Source organism: Mus musculus, chromosome 18 (genome assembly GCF_000001635.26).
Source record: "Mus musculus strain C57BL/6J chromosome 18, GRCm38.p6 C57BL/6J".
Classification (NCBI taxonomy): domain Eukaryota; kingdom Metazoa; phylum Chordata; class Mammalia; order Rodentia; family Muridae; genus Mus; species Mus musculus.
The window spans coordinates 80,531,926-80,549,639 of NC_000084.6; the positions used below are offsets into that span (position 1 = coordinate 80,531,926).

Consider the following 17,714-nt stretch of genomic DNA (forward strand, 5'->3'; position numbering starts at 1 on the left):
GGCAGAAAGCTCTTCAGATCCCAGGAAGCTGAAGGAAGTGCAGGGGTTGGTAGCATCCCAAAACTAGGACACCCCTGTCCAGAGTCTAGATTATGTTCTCATAATATGTTTTCCTAAGTTTCTCCTCAAGAGAAAATAAATGTCTGGTGTTATAAATAGCTACTTTAGCCCTTTTGCAAAGTGAAGATCCTCTTGGGCGGGGGTGACCACACATTCACAGACTGGATGAGGGTGGTATAGATAGGCCAGGCCTGGACTCATCTAAGCTTACAAGCAGATTCCTCTGTGGTGCAGGTTGCACTGTTTCCTGGAAGACCACCCTCTAATGACCAAGGACACAGCTGCCTAGGCAGCCTGTGCCCTGTGTCAGGTCACCAGCCAGAACTAGAGAGGCATGCCCTGGGGATATGTGTTATAAGGCCTAGCATCCTAGAGATCTGCATGCAAGGCCAGGAGGTTGGAGACAGACAGGAGGACAGCAGTGTCATTGTGACCCATACTTCCTCCCAGGTCTCCTCTCATCTTTCTTGGGACAGTAGAGTGGGGGCCAGGCTACTCTGAAACCATGCATGAAGCATGGCTGGGGGCTTCTTTTCAAAGCATGCTTACATCTTCAGTGAGTGGTGCCAGAGGTAATCAGGTGCACATTTCTTCCATGGATCTTCTCGTTGCTCCTCTGCTCAGAGCGTTCAAAGTGCCATCGGGTCTTTTGGAGTGTCAATGATGTTGCGCTTCGACATGGTGCCTGTGATGTGCCAGATCCCTGAACCCTTTTCTGCTGAGAGTTGTCTCAGTCACCTCGAGGATCCTTCTTGTCCCTCCTGTGTCTCTCTTCATCCTTTGTGATATTTGTGCTGTGTGTCTTGTTAAGGGTTGCTTCCAGCTTGTGGCTATGTGCAAGCTTTAGTCCAAGGGTTGCTTGTGTTGGACTCCGGGGTATTTAGGACTCTGAACCAGCTAGTCAATCAGGTGAGTGGTTACCAGCTTTCTCCTCATCTTTCTGGGAATGCATTTGCTGTCTTGTTCCCCCTAAGCACTGCCTTCCCCAAGCTGAGCTAGCTAGTTACCTGTCTCTTTTTTCCTTCCTGTCTCCCTCCGTTGGGTAAGTGAGGAGACAGTTCCCTATGATCAATGGGAGGCCTCAGTTGCTGTGCCTGAGCCTCTTGGGGGCTTCTTCCATGTCTCAGATAGCCAGGCCTAGCTTCAAGGTGGAATGCTGTCTGTCCAGGTAGGCATGTTAATCAAACACATCATGAGCTATAGGCTAAGGACATGACCAGCTCTCTTAAACAGGCCCTGCTAAATCACTTGGGGTTTGATTTTTGTAAATAGAGCCCATTTCCTCTCTCTGAAGTTTCTTTGGGGACGGGGAGATGGCTCAGAGGTTAAGATCACTTGCTGCTTTTGTGGAAGACCTGAGTTCAGTTCTCAGCATTCATATGGAGACTCAGGTCCATCCGTATCTCCAGTTGGGAGGGGTGTGGTCTATCCTGTTTCCTCTTCTGGCTTTTGAGTGCACTGCGCTCATACGTCATAAGGCGTTTACCATAAATGAAGGCAAACTCTCATCCTCATAAAAACAAAAACAAATAAAATCTTTAAAAAAAAAAAGAAAATTCCATTCTTTGAAAACATTTCCTCCTGCCTTTTCTTTTCTTTCTTTTTTTATTTATATGACTACACTGTAACTATCTTCAGGCACACCAGAAGAGGGCATTGGATCCCATTACAGATGGTTGTGAGCCACCATGTGGTTGCTGGGAATTGAACTCAGGACATCCAGAAGAGCAGGCAGTGCTCTTAACTGCTGAGCCATCTCTCCAGCCCTCCTTCTGTCTTTTCAAACGAAAACACACGTTTCAGACAGATTCCTTGCATCACTTTACCAAATGTGTAGCCAGCCTTGACCTTGTTCTAGAGTATAGGCTGGGCTTTGGAGAGAGACATTCTTGGGGGTGGGGGAAGCCCAGCTTTCTAGCCGGCCTCTAGGGAGGAACTTCACTTGCGATCCCCAGTGCCTCCTGAATGCTGTGCAGTGAGTGGATGGGGTGCTGGCCGTGAAATGCCCAGGAAGAGCTAGACGCTTGCTCTAGCTTTAATAAATGTTGGCTCCCTTTGAAACAAATAAAGAACCTGGCAAATTTGTTCTACAGCTGACTGTAAGTTAATTAATACCACCCTCCCTCTCTTATCATTCTTAAATACAAAGCTAATTTGGAAAGATACATGTTTCTTTGAACGTTGCGTGGTTAAAAGCATTTGGAGCTGAGCTTAATTAAGAGAGAGTGGCTCTTAGCGTGCGATCACTGTGGCCAGAGACGGGAAACTTCATTAGATTATGGACTTTGCTCCCTCCCTCCGCTCGGCTGCTCCTGGACCAACGTGGTGGATTGACCCTGTGTGAACTTCTTACAGCTCCCTGTGGGGCCTGAGGTCGAGAGGTAAACTTCCACCAGGCACAGGAGGTGAGGGGTAGGCAACAATATGGCTCAGTTCCCCCATGTGGGACAGTCTAGTGGAGGTGACTCAGGACCTTGTAGGACAGAGTAATTACGCAGTGGCCACCTTCCCCCCTAGCCTGAGACTTCTGGCATTCTTGGCTACAGGCTACATGGTGAGTATGTAGCGTTTCAAACCCTCAGTGAGAAAAATCTGTGACTGTTTACTCTGTCTCCTAGGGCCGGGGCAGGGACACGTAATCCCTAGTTGTGGGCTGGATGGCCCCTCTGGAGGCCACTGTGTGTGGGAGGGGGCAGGCATCCAGTTTGGATGCTGGGAGATCCTGCTTGAGAAGTGAATGCTCGACTTCCTTCCAAGCATGCTACTCTGATCTTCATGCTAGAGAGCTGTAGAAGGCCTCACAGCACCGTACTTTCCTCTGTCCTGGACTTGTCATGTGATATGGCCTGCTGTGGGGTCTGAGGACCTGGGTAGGAGGCTATATGGACCCCCTGATTGAGGACTTGTCACCTAGGGCAGAGCTCCCTGGGCCTTGGGTCTCCAATGGAGTTGCTCATGAGTCTTTGAGTAGGCTGGAGTGAGGACAATGCTATCTATACCTGCCATGGCTCTAGGGAAGGGAAGCCTGAGTTCCTGTCTCCTTACACGTTATCTCCTACAGTTGCTGGCCTGTTCCTGGCATGTAGCACGGATGAAGGAGGAGGGCCAGCGTGTGGGCATGGGATTCGAGGCCTGCATCTGTACTGTTTCCTGGCTCACTTGCAGGATGTGCCTCATTGTTCCTGGGTCAGCAGCTCCTGGCATCTGCTAGGGAATCAAGAGATCTCTTAGTAGACTGACCATGCTTGGACAAACCGGCTGTCCTTGGATGGACCTTCTATCTCCATACACACCATCTGTGACACAGATCTACCACCTGCCATGTCCGGCACAGCCTGGTCCTGATGAAGGAAACGGCAGACATACAGATGCAGGCATGGGAAAGCTGGGGTCACATGGGCTGTGATTGCTCTGATGGCATGGCGCTTACTAACATCAGCCTCAACCTCCGCAACAGGGAGGAGTTAGCAGTCTTTTTAGGAGGTCTGTGTAGGGGAGCAGACTCAGGCAAACAGCATCGGGAGGAAAGAGCTACAACTGTTACATTTTGCATGCATTGGTCAATCGTTTGTAAACACTGATACTTAGATCCGAGGAAGGCTTTGGGGGTGCCTCTGAGCCTCATTCTGAGGAAGGCTTTCCCATTCCCACCACTCTGAGGCACTGGGTCCTTGTCAATCATACACAGTCACTCAGGGCTTCCTGGGCTCCCCACAACCACCCACAGCAGACTGTCCCTGTGAGAGTGTTTATCCCTGTGGAGATCGACTATCCACAGACAGAGTTGGGTAGGCTGTGGGTGGGCTGGGCCCCGCAGGCTAGTCTCATCCACTTGGTGACACTTGGCTCCTGTGGGTTAATCTTCTAGTCACACCAGGGGATTCGCTGACAGGCTGCCTCCCGGCATCCTGTTTTGTTTACTTAGAGCGGCTTCACAGAACTGACTCTGAGGTGAGGAATGCAAGCATGTTGCTGTGCGTTCAGTGGAAGATTAATAGGTGATTTGTAACTCCTGTAATGAAAACATCACGCAGGCCCAGCCATGGGCTCCGTGTTGCTCATTTTCCGGCTGCTAATTGCCAGGGCATACAGGTTCTGTTGTGAAACGAAGTGCTATCTGTAATCACAGCCACATTTATTAAAATATAATTGCTTTTCAAAAAAAAATTTTTTTTTCAGAATAAAGGCATAGCTCAAACAAAGCATTGCCTTTGTGTGCACCCATTACAACAGAAGTGTTGCCAGTGCAGGACTTGCTGTGAATTCACTGGTGACAGTGTGAGGGTGGAGTGCGGTGTGGGTGTGAGGTTCTGAGCTCTTCTGCCTCCTCTTGCACTGTTGAACCTTCCAAAGATGTAGAGTCCCTTCCCCCGACCCCCAACGGTTTAAACAAGCACAAAGAGCAAACCCCAGACTTTGTGGCTGTCCTAGAGCCTTGTCTGCTTGGTGGTGGCAGAAGATATCAGAGAGCAGACAGGGCAATCCTTAAACAATTCTTCATCCAACAGACACCTTCCTAGGCTACACCCAGGAAAGCCAGCAGCAGCTGGCTTAGTTCATGACATGGCATCTAGGTAGTGTGGACATAGGGAGGCTGGGGAGCCGCTGCCTTCTCTCTGAAGGCATATTTCAAGGCAGACTAAGAAAGGAACAGGCAAGATGGCTGGGTGGTCCTGAGAGACTCAGTTTCCCCCTAGGGAGGCCCCCACTGGGCAAACTAGGGGTGTGTTTCTTTCTGGTGTTGCTGTTCTTAAAATGGTGTTTACTTCAACTGTCTTCTCTCTTTCCCCACTTCTCAAGAAAAAAGTAAGAAAGAAAGGAAGAAAGAAAGAAAGAAAGAAAGACACTTTTATAGGATTCTTAGTTTAAAATTCTGGTTTAAATCATTAAAATGGGGGAAGGGAAGTGTCCTTGAGAGTGAGTTTTAATATATATATCTATATATTATATATATAACGTAAATAATATGTGTATATATTACATGTATGAATTTAAAATACTAGTGCTGTATGTGCATGCGCATACAACCATTCGCAATCCGCTGGGTTATTTTAATGTGGCTCATGAGTACACATGTTAGGACTGACCACTTGGAATCGGATTGCGTATCTCCGAGCCTGTGGCTGGAGGAAGCGGATCCTTTTCTCTCAGCAGCCATTAATCGCTTCGGCTAGAGGTGGAGCATGCGGGCCACCATTTATGTTGGCGTGTCAGCTGGAGCTGCGCTCACACAGGCCTTGGTGAGGTGACCAGAGGCTGCGAGTACAAGCCTATGCCATCCTGGTCCTGGCTCTTCACAGTCTTTGTCCCTTCTCTCCTACAATTGCTCCTGAGCCTTGGCTGTCAGGGCTTGCTGTGTGGATTTATCAGTTGGGGCTGGGCACCCCATGGGCACAGCCCTGAAGGACTGTCTCTTAGAGCCCGTGTCTAGTTTTTGTTTGTTTTAAATTAGGATTTAATGGTGGAAGCCACTGGTTAATATTCTGACCATGTTACAAACCAAACCAACTGGAAAGCCCCACACTCCACAAGTTCACCTGGCCCCACTGTAGAGATGACCATGTTAACACAGGGACCTCTTACCTGGTCAGTTTGTCTCTCTCATATCCAGCTGTCCTTCATTTTAATTTCACATCCTCAGTGTTCTGAGAAACTTTTCTGTTTAACCCTAATACTCCTTTCAGCCCAACACCTGTTCTCACTGACCCATCTCCATTTGCCCTGGTCCCCATTAGTGGTGCACATACATTAGTGGTGCACACACATTAGTGGTGCACACATGCCCCCCATGGGTAGCTCAGACCAACTGCAGCAAGGGTAAGCTGTCCTCCCCTCTTCCCACAGCTCAGCACCCTGCCCATTCTGGGGTGCTCTCCCCAGGTGAGGACTCAGTGCTCCCTGCCCATTCTGGGGTGCTCTCTCCAGGTGAGGACTCGATGCTCCCTGCCCATTCTGGTGTGCTCTCCCCAGGTGAGGACTCAGTGCCCTCTCCCAGGGTACAGACAAGGGTTGAGACTCAGCAAAATGAGGACAGGTGGTGGTGAGGACAGGCTCAGGTCAGGGAAGCCCAGCCTCCAATCTAGTCACTGACTGACCTGTCTGCATCAACAGAGAAGGAAGCAGGCTGTCCCACTCAGTCAAGGGGCTTTGTAAGTGAGGTCATGCAGCCAGGAGCAGGAGGAAGAATCTTGGCCTTGTGTGTGGATGGGGGTAGACAGAGGCTATGGTGATCATGGCCTTGATGAGAGCATCTTCCTAAATAACAGGGGTTGGACAGTGCTGTGGTGTTTTATGTTAAATGTGTTTTGTTAAGCTCAGCTAATCTAAGCTGAGAGAGAGGGATATGTAGATCCCCTTTCTCCTCCAAGTTTTTCATACAACATGATTCTTGCTCTGCAGACCTCTAGCTATCTTTCCTGGCTATCCCAGATACTTCCTTGTGTGCCCCTGTCCCAACACTGTGAGTTCTTCCCTGTCCTATGAGATTCCCCTCTCAGCACTTAGGCAGGTCCAGCTTTTGGGGTATCCCACGCTGTATGGCTGACATATGCCAGATGGTGATCATTGCAGCACAGAGGGGCTGCACTTTTTCATGGGCTTCATACCTAAACCTGTCTCCTGACTTGGGAGCCAACAGGAAGGCATTAGCTAGATTAAAAATAACGTAACTATAACAACATGACACAAAACAAACCTCTCTCAGTGTGTAAGCATGTGCGTATTGTTTCCGGCTTGTGTCTTAGAGCCGTCTGTTGCTCTCCTTTGCAACCCAACAGAGGGCAAGGAACTCCTGGCTCCATATAAGACTGACATTGTCCTCGTAAGGAAAAATGGCAGCTGCTGTTACCATCACTGGACAGTTACCAATGTCATTCATAACATCACAGATTTGGGGATTAAAAATAGCCCAGCAGGTGTAGAATCTCAGAGAGCTGCCGCCGGAGGCAGTGGGTTCACATTCCACAGCATCTGCCCCAGTGGGACTCTGAGGTCCCACGGTGACAGAGGATGGGGGTCCCCTCACGCTGAAATGTGTGTGAGGTCATTATACACAAATGCTGACTTTATATAAACTCATATGCACCTCACATAGCAACACACAGCTCGATAACGTGCAACCCTATCCCTGGGCTTCCTAGAACTCATTACCCACTTCTTACAGAGATGCTAAAGTGAGCTGCAGAGAGTCTGAGGTCAGTGCTGCCATGTTCATGTTCCCCGAGAAAGGGTATGTCTGTACCTGCCAGTGCCAACCTGGAAATGACACAGCGGAAGGACTGTGACTGAAAACAGGCCTTGGCTCCTTGGCTCTGAGCGTCGTGCAAGCGGCATATCTCCCGCACCAGATCGCAGGTAGATAGGAACGGTAGCTTTTGCTGGGTACTGTGGACAGATGGACTGCAATTAACCTTTCACCCTACTTGACCCATCTCCTACACTCCAGGATGCAGCCAGGGTGGACGCTTCACAGGGTGAATATACCATCAACTTAACTCTTGGACCAGATACATGTCCATATTCAAATCCAGGTTTGGACACTTGGATTCTGGGACATCTTGGACAAGATGCTTAAGTCTTTTCACAGAACATATCATCTTTTTAGATTGGCTGCTCACACTGGATAATGGGCGTTTCCTCCAAGTCGCCCATGGCTTGACTGCCCATGGCTTCCTAGTGCTGAGCAATATTCCACCATGTAGATGTACTACTGGACATCCTGTTTGCTTCCAGGTTTGGGCAGCTATGAATAAAGCAGACGCAAACAAAAGAGCCACACTTCCTCTCTTCTGTCCCCCTGCCACAGATGAAATCCATTGTACTTACATATGGACAATTCTTTTAAAAAGTTTATTTTATTTTATAGACTTTTTCAAAGTTTTGGGTTTTTTTTTCAAATTTATACATGAGTGCTGGCTTTATATAAATGCTTTCTGAGCCCTCTTAAATTTGTGACCTCTTCATCTTTAATCATTATTATTTTACACACACACACACACACACACACACACACACCACAAAACAACAACAACAACAACAATAACAATAACAACACCCCGAGTCCATTTGATGTCCCTTGTAAGTATGTGACCTGACTGTTCCCCCCTTGAGACTGAATGCCCTCTGGAAGAATTAGTCATTAGGAAAAAAACCTGATTCTTCCTTGCTCAGCAGTCACTGACTGCCTGCGGCTCTTCATCTAGGAGTGGGGCCTTCTAAAATTTCCCCCATCCATGTTGGAATGTCAAGTGGTCTTGTCATTATGTCTGTCCTGTTCAAACTGTTCAATAGCCATGCGGTTGAGAGATCATGGGTGCAGCTCCCCTGTCACGCTTAGAAGACACTAAGGCAGGCTTCCTTGCCTGCTGGCTCTAACCATCTTCCCACCCCTCCAGGAAATTCTGCAATTCTGTATCAACCGGGGATGGGAATGCTGTGGTCACCCATCCTGTGCATTATTACTGGTGTGGCTTTCTATGATTGTCTCCATCTGACGTAAAAAGAGGCTTGTCGGATGAGGGGCGAGAGCTGTACTTATCCGTGGGGATGAGGCCAAGTATGTAGAATACAATTAGAAATTATATTATTTTAGGACAATGGCTGTAGTCGGTTCTTCTTTAAAGTTTATGATCTTGCCGGCTACAGGGAGTTGGCTAGGCTTACAGTCCCAGGTGTGAACTCCCTCTTACTGAGGGACCTTAAGTCCAATTAGATAGCTGCTGATTATCCACAAGATAAAAGCTCCACTGTTACACCGCTGGGGGATCCCTTGCAGGAGAAGGCCATTGTGGTTCGTAAGCTTCACAGCTGGGTAGGCCTATTATTGCTTCACTCCCTTGGCAGCTTGTAGCCCTCCTAATACTATGATAGCTAGCCCTCAAGTAGGAGAGGCTCTGAGATCAGTCCCCTCGCCCTTCTTCCAAGTCCTGTGTCTAAAGCTATGGTCTTCAGCAGCAATACAATCTTATCTTCCAGTTCTGGGAAGCAACCAAGGGCAGTGGCAATGGCCTGTATTGTTTTGGGAGTCTCTTGGACCCTCCTGACCAAGACTTGGAATGGAGAGTTTTCCATGTTGGGCAGTTGAGTTTTTGTTAGTCTATGGCTATCAAGGGGTCAATTACCACTGTGATGTAATGTCACTACACACACACACACACACACACACACACACACATATATATATATACTATATGTATATATATTATATGTATAAATATGATATATGTATATGTGTGTTTATAAAATAATGTACTTTTCCAAACATCCTTATACCCCTCTCTCTCTCTCTCTCTCTCTCTCTCTCTCTCTCTCTCTCTCTCTCTCTCTTCCCCCCGTCTCAGTATTACCCTCCCCAGTTCATGTAAATGAAGAAAATATCTAATAATAAAAAAAGAAAGTTATAGCGCTTGCTTCTGCTTCTAGTTTCCCCTCTGCTCCCAGTCGTCCATGACCTGTGGAGTCCCCATCATAGTCACTGCCATGAGCCCTGCCGTCTGCTCTTTCCTCACCCTGACAGACCTAAAGTGTCAGAAACCATGAGTCAAAATAAATCTTCCCTCCCTTAGGCTGTTTCTGTCTGGAGTTTTGGTTAAAGTCGTGGAAAAATAACTAGTATATAAAAAATTGGTCCCTGAAAGGTGGGGTTGTGGCTATGACTAAAGCCGACCCCACGTGGTTCTCAGGCCTTTTGAATTGGTTGGCAGGACTATGTAGAGGAATTCAGAGATGTGGATCTGAGTACTGCTCTGTCCCCATCTCTCCTCTCCAAACTCCCCTTCCTTCTAGTGGGATGTGCTATTTACATTCTGATTTTGATAAGATTCTGCCCCACCCACATCTCAAGAGACTTTGGAGTTCCCAACAGTATAGGAATTGTTAAGGCCACGGGGAATTCTTAATTTTTTTTTTAATATTGGATTTATTAGGAAAGTATCATACCATAAACAAGTATATTGATCTATTAGCTTGATACAGGATGGTAGTACAGTCATGTTTAAAAGCTATGGGGAAGATGCTAGTGCTAAGCACAGTACTGACAAAGAGGTCACAGCCAAGGTCTGAGACGCCAGTGCCCAGAGGAGGAGAAGTGGCTTCAAACGGGCAACTCCATAGAGGCTGGAGAGTGGCGAGGCAGGCAGAGCCTAGCAGCCTGGGAAGGAGGCCTGGAAGACAAATGGCAAAGACTGTATTTCTGAGAGCATCGAAGAATACCTGACAACCTGAGGGGTGGGGATATTGGGGTGTTTTAAGTGGGGAAACAGTGCTAGAAGCACATGCTATGTAGGCAGGCAGGAGAGCTCACCCTGTGTGTGGAGACACCCCTCTCTTTGAGTAAGCAACACGGAAATCATGGTGGTTTCTATCACAGCATAGACCTTCTCTTTCCTGAAGAGTGTATAAGAGCCCTTGACAAAACACAGCAGCCTGGTGGGGAAAGATTTTTTTTTCTTTTGTCTTTCTCTCCTTGGATGCTTGAGAGAGGAGACTATGATGAAGCGGCTTAGGCCCTTGAAGGCTTTCGGTTTATCTGCTGAAGTCATCATTGTAGCCCCTCTACCCAGCCCTACCCACGGAGGCTTCCAAGTTTGTAGAAGGCAGGGAAACACACTGGGAGGATGAGAGACGGGTCTCTTCCCAGGGTGTGTGGTATCAACAGAGGACCAGTATTCTTGTGTGTGGAGAACTTAGGTTCAGAAAGTTTGTTGATCTGTGATAGTGACTCTCAATGGGCAGGTCCACTCAGAGGACTGGCAGGGCTGAAAACACCTAAGCTCTCGGTCCCGCCCACCTGAGATGCATGCAGAGCGGAAAACAGTTCTCCTTGGGAGTTGGTGGTACACTCGGACCAAGGTAGAGGCAGAGGGAAAGCTGCGACCCCCGCTTGGGTAGATCAGAAAAAAAAGGCTGCAGCATATTTTCCAGAGAGCTTTCTTTTTCTCTGATTGAGCTACAAATCCATAATAAAAGATGAGTAGAAGTTTGGTGATATAGTTCACTGGAAGAACACTTGCCTGGTATGCACAAGGCCCTGGGTTCAATCCTTCACACTGAAAAAGAAGGAGAAAGTTATAAAGAAGCTATTTTGTCTACAGCCAAACGTCATGGCTAGTAGGTGCCTAGTCTCATAGCCCAAACTAGTTCAGTTCAATGCACTTGCAGTATCCATGGTATATTAAAGAAAATATAATTCTACGTTCCTAAATTGAACTTGTAAAAAGACCTACCTGTCCTTCTGAGGTACTGGATCCAGATCCTAATACTGGCTACTTACTGTGTGGCTCCCCAGAGGACTGGTGTTTCTGAAGACCCTGCTCACTGACTTAGTACTTGTTATAGACAGGCATAAAATGCTGAGATGCCAGCGTCTTCACCGCCAGTGCCAAACTAGCATCCTCATCACACTCACACATGAAATCCGGAAGGTAGGTGTGGTCCACATATAGTTTATCCGCTCCTCAATGGTCCTGTACAGAGCAGAGGCCTGGGAGAACCTGTGATGAGGATCCTCAACTCTCTGGCATCCATGACAGTGCCCATGCCCACCATTAGCATCACGGTGGACACCTTAGTGAGGTTGACATCACAGAACGTAGCACTAGCCAAGATGGTGTCCACCGCTAGAGTCTTCACACAGGTCCTAGATCATAGACGGAGCCTGGCTTATATTGCTGGCAGTAAGTACATTTGAGAATAGCTCAGTCCTTCACTTGTAGCCTGGATCTTCTCTTCAAAGATGTCACATTAGGCCTGCACATCCACTGTATTTCCATCCAGAATGTATTTTCCAGGTAGACGCCAATGCGCTTGAGGAAGTTATCCCACGTGAAGGATTAGTATGGTAGTTCTCCAGTGGTTATGAGGAAGACACGTACCCACTCCCATTGAAGGTTCCTGTGTATTTAAAGGACAGATCCTCATAATACTATTGTACTTCTGATAGCAGCCAACTATGGTGTGCTCCTAGGAGGTGGGGGAGGCGAGGCGAGTGCTGTATTACTTGTTGTGTCTGGATTAAACTGGATAATGTGGTTCCTAGTGCACCTGTGAAGAGTGTTCCAGGCTGATGGGTTTCATCTCCTTGTGGACACTCTCTGTGGCCAAGAATGTGCTAGAGGCCAGCCAAGAACATGGGGCCTTTTGGCTTCAACATTATCACGTGACTACAAGATAAGACTGGTATCACTGGAATATGAAATGACCCCTCTTGCATGGGTATCTGGGTCCATTGGCCTGCCTAGCTACCCATGTGTGGTGGTGTCAGCTCCCACAGCTCAGTTGACTAGATACCCATTAAATGAGCCACAGGCTGAGGAGCAGGAAGCCATGGTGTCTTTAGAGAGTGGGCCCATCCAATGGAAGTGGGTCACTAGAAGTGAGTCTTCGAAGACTGAAGCTTGACTCTTGGTTCTGATATTATATAGGTTGCTTTCTATTATTGTGATAAAATACCCTGGCCAAAATCAACTTAACCAGAAAAGGGTTTGTTTTAACTTACAGTTTGGGAGGGAGCATCCATGTTGACAGAGAAGATATGCCTTGGTGGCAAGAGGCAGAAGCAGAGAGATCAGATTTTGTCTGTACACAGGAACAAGAGAGAGGAAGCAGGAAGTGAGATGCAGCTGTAAGCCCTCAAAGCCCACCTCCAGTGACACATGTCCTTCATTAAGAACAGTTTGGTTTTGTTCCCAGTTCTAAGAAGGGGCAAAGTGTCCACACTTTGGTCTTTGTTCTTCTTGAGTTTCATGTGTTTTGCAAATTGTATCTTGGGTATTCTAAGTTTCTGGGCTAATATCCACTTATCAGTGAGTGCACATCATGTGAGTTCTTCTGTATCATCTCAGGATGATGCCCTCCAGATCCATCCATTTGCCTAGGAATTTCATAAATTCATTGTTTTTAATAGCTGAGTAATACTCCATTGTGTAAATGTACCACATTTTCTGTATTCATTCCTCTGTTGAGGGACATCTGGGTTTTTTCCAGCTTCTGGCTATTATAAATAAGGCTGCTATGAACATAGTGGAGCATGTGTTCTTATTACCAGTTGGAACACCATACAAGGAGTTACAGAGACAAAGTTTGGAGCTGAGACGAAAGGATGGACCATCCAGAGACTGCCCTACCTGGGGATCCATCCCATAATCAGCCACCAAACACAGACACTATTGCATATGCCAACAAGATTTTGCTGAAAAGACCCTGATATAGCTGTCTCTTGTGAGGCTATGCCAGTGCCTGGCAAACACAGATGTGGATGCTCACAGTCAGCTATTGGATGGAACACAGGGCCCCCAATGGAGGAGCTAGAGAAAGTACCCAAGGAGCTGAAGGGGTCTGCAACCCTATAGGAGGAACAACAATATGAACTAACCAGTACCCCCAGAGCTTGTGTCTCTAGCTGCATATTTAGCAGAAAACGGTCTAGTCGGCCATCATTGGGAAGAGAGGCCCCTTGGTCTTGCAAACTTTATATGCCCCAGTACAGGGGAACACCAGGGCCAAGAAGTGGGAGTGGGTGGGTAGGGGATCATGGCGGGGGGAGGGTATAAGGGACTTTAGGGATAGCATTTGAAATGTAAATGAAGAAAATACCTAATTAAAAATTGGGAAATAAAAGAGAACAGTACAGAAATGTTTCATAACTTCCCCCACAACTAGCTGACCAGTGTTCAAATATGTGAGCCTATGTTGGACATTGCTCATTCAAACCTCCACAGGTACACTCTCTGCAGTCTGCTCCACTGTGACATGAGCGAGCTGTTACAGCTTCGTGCCACCAAGTCTTTCCTGACACAATGGACTGAGCCTCTAAATACATGAAGTCAATTCTTTCTCCCTTCAGTTGCTCCTGTTGGTATCAGGACTTCCGAACCCCGTGATATCACATAGGAGCGACTTGCACACCTGTTGCCAAGGCAACAGCCACCATATTCCCAGAATTCACTTGGCTCACCTCCCACCTTTACCTGTGACAACATCACATATAAAGAAAGGCCCCTCTGATCTCTGTCTGTCTGTCTGTCTGTCTGTCTCTCTCTCCTTCTCTTTTTGCTGCCATTTTGCCCTTCTCTCTTTCAATAAACCTCACGTGGAACTGTTTGGCCTGGTGTGGTATTTCTGAGGCCGCATGATGATCACAGCAGTTCCTGTTGGGTATTTTGGTCACAGGAGTGCTGTGACTAACACATTTACCTTTTAACCTAAAGACAACACGAAATGCCTGGGCTCCAGAAGCCTCTGTACCCACTCAGGTGTTGCAAATGCCATCCTGAGTTGACAGGCTGTCTGTAGGGGCGGGCTGTTCTTAGTTGAGGGAGGACGGACTTGCTTCCCCTCAAGAGCTCCTCATGAAGACTGCTCCACTCTATCCTGATTCTTTCTCATTCATTCACCTCCCCGTCCCTCTGCCCAGGGACTGCTTATGGAACTCCTCCCCTCAGCCCACCCACCTTCAGTTTCCAGGAAATAGAATTCAGTAGCAAAGGACCCAATGGTAGACCATTTGCATAGCACACAGAAAGCCTTCTGTTGAGATGGAAACAAAACAAAACAAGACCCACTGCACTAGGAGTGAATGGTGTTCACGGGGGCAGGAACATGGAGTCTGCCTAGCTACCCATGTGTAGTGGTATCAGCTCACACACCTCTTCCCAGGGTTGACTGGAGTAGACACATATGGATTGGATCTTCGGCTGAGGACAGTAACACTGGCCCTGGCCCTAGCTGCTCAGTGAGCCACACCATGGCTTCTTGGGTAGAAAGGGAACAGACCACAGTCTTGGTGGTTACCACCGATAGCTGGTATGCAGGCAGATACCTGTGAACGGGTTCTGTTCTCACGGGGTCAGAATTTTCACCTCTCTGTGACTCCTTCACACTTCACAGGTCTTGCAAGCTCACAGGGAGGAGACACGCAATGTTGTGGAGGAACTAATACATGCAGAGATGACCTGAGTTAGCGGTGGTGTCTGGGGTCAGGACCTGAAGCAGTTACCTTTCCAGGAAAGCAATAGGGTGGGGCAGGGTAATCTATAGCTTTGACTTTATGCACTTATCTGATTCTATGAGAAAAGGACAATGAGTTCATAGCACCCAAATACTGTTATTAAATGGACCATGGCATGCATGTGTCGGCTTGTAGGGCCTTTTCCATTTTAGCTTAGCAAGGCTTTCTAATTTCTCACCGAGTGCACAGTGCTGACCTGACAGGCAGAGGGACAAAGGCTACAGAAATGGGGAGTGGGATGACTTTGAATCTTCAAACAAGCTTCTGAGGGTAGGACAGAATCCATAAATGGCTCTGGAATAGGGAGATGCATAGTAGCTTTTCATGTTCCTCCATGAAGACAGAAAGTGACACCCTTCTACACTCCTGGAGAGCCAGTGTGTCTGGGAGTCAGCTTACTGGGACTCCACAGAGAGGGCATTGTGCTAAGGACACCACATTACCACGGTGCTTCCTCTGATGTCGTGCACAAAGGTGCTACCCATGAGGGCTGGGAAGAGTGAGCCAATAGGACACAAGACTAGGCATGAGGGGCTCAGCTGTGATCAGGGGTGGTCACTGGTAGTGAGCTCTGGCCTCAGGGGTGGTCACTGAAGGTGAACTCTGAGTTCAGGGGTGGTCACTGAAGGTGAGCTCTGGGCTCAGGGGTGGTCACTGAAGGTGAGCTCTGGCCTCAGGGGTGGTCACTGAAGGTGAGCTCTGGGCTCAGGGGTGGTCACTGAAGGTGAGCTCTGGCCTCAGGGGTGGTCATTTAAGGTGAGCTCTGGCCTCAGGGGTGGTCATTGAAGGTGAGCTCTGGGCTCAGGGGTGGTCACTGAAGGTGAGCTCTGGGCTCAGGGGTGGTCATTTAAGGTGAGATCTGGGCTCAGGGGTGGTCACTGATGGTGAGCTTTTAAGGGCATTTCCTTGTCACACATCACGTCTATGGCTTTGTTATGGTTATGGACAGAAGGTGAATTTCAGTGACCACAGGGGTACTGAGAGCTGTGAGTCTGGCAGATGGTGGCTGAGAATGGGTGTCTGTCACCTCTCACCTGCCTGCTTTAGTAGGGTTTGCATTCTGCCCCCTCCTAACCCTTGGAGGAACTGACTCTGTTTTGGATGCAGCCAGCAACTCAGAGTCGTACCATCTCTCAAGATGGGGCGTGAGGTCTCTCAGATCCCCTTGATCCCACAAACCCGTGTCAAAAGAGTTCCCCAACAGTGGCAGGTGGGGTCTACCTTTGCGATGTGCAGCCCCGTGAACACCCACCCCCTCTTCACTTTGTTTTTCAGTCATTTGATCAGTCAGGTCCCCCACCCATCTCCTTGGCGTCTCTATTAATCATTCCCTCTCTCCGGACAAGGAAATCAAGGTTCGGGGGAGTTGCCTAAGGTCACCTGCTAATTAGTGGCAGAGACATGGGGCAAGTTCCATTACGACACTGCGCCCACACAGCAAGAGAAGCGAGCACAGAGCTGTGGCCGTAATTGGGATGTACATGCCAAGGGCCTGTGCCTGCTGCCGGAGCAGATCAAATATCTCTCAGATGTTTACAATCTCACCCACCAGCTTCTCCCTCCCCAGCAAGGCTCAGGTTCCCCGTGAGCGCTTGTGCTTATTTATTTTATAGGGGGCCCAGCTCCGCCCGCCTTGACTTCTGAACCACTGTGGCTGTTGTTGCTGAGGTCGCTGGTGGTGGTAGTGGTGGTGGTGGTGGTGGTGGTGTGTGTGTGTGTGTGTGTGTGTGTGTGTGTGTGTGTGTGTGTGTGTGTGTATTTCAGGCCTTTCAGCAAATCATGGACACTCCCTCGTTGGCTGCTAGGCCACGGGGTTTTCAGAGATTCTCAGTTCCTGACTGAGGCTGCTTGCGCCCTCAGTGATCCCTCTGGTACCTGAGGCTGCCAGTGATTTCCTGCCAATGCTGGTCTGGGCCAGACCCCTCTGGAGCCAGCTGGGGCCTCCGCCCTAGGCTCCACCAACAGAGCTCCTTTGTGCCCTGAGCCAGCTCTGGGCCTGTAGATGGAGGCCTCTGGCAGCTCGCCAAGGCATGGGAAACCCAAACCACCAGGTTCTGGGAGGCGCGAGATGAAAGAAGGGCCTGTGGCTGTTGGGAGGAAGAGAGGAGCCCAGCTCCTGGTGAGCCCGTGTGTGCCTCCTCGCGCTGGTGCTGTGCGCTTGAAGCACCCTTTCCAGTCCTTCATGCCATGCTGTGAAATGCGAGCATTTATGGTCCTCCTGCTTAGTTAGGCATAGCCTTCGAGGGGCTTGACGGAACATTCTGGATACCCTAGATTCCTCATGAGCGAATGGATGAGGGTGTGTGTGGGCCAGGAGCTGAGAGCAGAGGCGAAAGTGACGATGCAGCAGGAATGCCAGCAAGCCACTGGTCCTCCAGCTGACCAAAACCCAAACCAGGGGCTCATCTGCTTCCCAGGGAGTGACTGCGCCACACTCCACACCTCCAGTCCCCTGTGTTTGCATGAATTCACTATAATTGGTAAAGCTGGCATCCATGCTGGCATCCGTGCTGGTGTGACCTCAAGGGGAGCATGTTAGACAAACAGAACCCCTTTCTCTTTGTCCACTTGTCCGTAAATTTAACTTTCCTTGTCTGGCTGATCCTTCCCAGAGCAGGATTAAATATGCAGATTTATTAGGGAAACACCT

The 17,714-nt window shown here is 48.6% G+C and overlaps 1 long non-coding RNA gene and 1 pseudogene across 2 annotated transcripts; one reads left to right on the plus strand and one right to left on the minus strand.

The window, feature by feature from the left end:
* The first annotated feature begins 2,371 nt into the window (after positions 1 to 2,371).
* On the plus strand, positions 2,372 to 4,227 carry Gm52341. Its single transcript, XR_003952608.1, has 2 exons — positions 2,372 to 2,614; positions 3,122 to 4,227. It is a non-coding gene; the product is annotated as a predicted gene, 52341 (long non-coding RNA).
* Positions 4,228 to 9,966: 5,739 nt separating this feature from the next.
* Positions 9,967 to 12,621, minus strand: Gm2176 (predicted gene 2176; annotated as a pseudogene). The gene is made up of 4 exons (NR_028424.1): positions 12,554 to 12,621; positions 11,283 to 11,949; positions 10,361 to 11,105; positions 9,967 to 10,220 (listed from the first exon to the last, which is right to left on the minus strand). The product of NR_028424.1 is annotated as a predicted gene 2176 (transcript).
* Positions 12,622 to 17,714: the final 5,093 nt, after the last annotated feature.